Below are 975 nucleotides of genomic sequence, written 5' to 3'. Positions count from 1 at the left end.
TAGCTTTGCTAGAGTCCCCAGTTAGAGGTGTCCAGGGTTCTTAATCACACTCTTTTTGCCTTGGATCATGACTTTATTATTTATTTTTTTTGCTTTTTCTTGCTTCAAGAATCATTTTTATGATTTTTCAGATCCTCAGTAACATGTCTCCTTTTTCATCATTCTTTCAAGAGCCAACATTGATGAACAACAAATTCAAAAGACATATGTACTGTTTAAGCATTCATTCAGAAGTCAAAGTATTGCCACCACATCAAAATAATTAATCTGTTATAAAATTCAAAATTCATGCAAATCTTCTCTTTTTCAATTAAGAACATTTTTCATTTAAGAAAGGTGATGGATTCATAGGACATTCATAACTTTAAGGTATAGGCACTAAGACACTAATGATCATAAGACACAAACTTAGATGAACATAAGCATGAAAATTCAAAAAATAGGAAAATAAAGAACAAGAAAGTTAAAGAACGGGTCCACCTTAGTGATGGCGTCTTGTTCTTCCTCTTGAAGATCTTATGGAGTGCTTGAGCTCCTCAATGTCTCTTCCTTGCCTTTGTTGCTCCTCTCTCATTTTTCTTTGATCGTCTCTAATTTCATGGAGGAGAATGGAATGTTCTTGGTGCTCCACCCTTAGTTATCCCATATTGGAACTCAATTCTCCTAGGGAGGTGTTGATTTGCTCCCAATAGTTTTGTGGAGGAAAGTGCATCCCTTGAGGTATCTCAGGGATTTCATGATGAGTGGGATCTCTTGTTTGCTCCATCCTTTTCTTAGTGATGGGCTTGTCCTCATCAATGAAGGTGTCTCCCTCTATGTCAATTCCAACTGAATAACAGAGGTGACAAATGAGATGAGGGAAGGCTAACCTTGCCAAGGTAGAGGACTTGTCCGCCACCTTATAAAGTTCTTGGGATATAACCTCATGAACTTCTACTTCCTCTCCAATCATGATGCTATGAATCATGATAGCCC

Source organism: Arachis duranensis, chromosome 6 (assembly GCF_000817695.3).
Source record: "Arachis duranensis cultivar V14167 chromosome 6, aradu.V14167.gnm2.J7QH, whole genome shotgun sequence".
NCBI lineage: Eukaryota > Viridiplantae > Streptophyta > Magnoliopsida > Fabales > Fabaceae > Arachis > Arachis duranensis.
Note: the sequence above shows the minus strand (reverse complement) of the source record.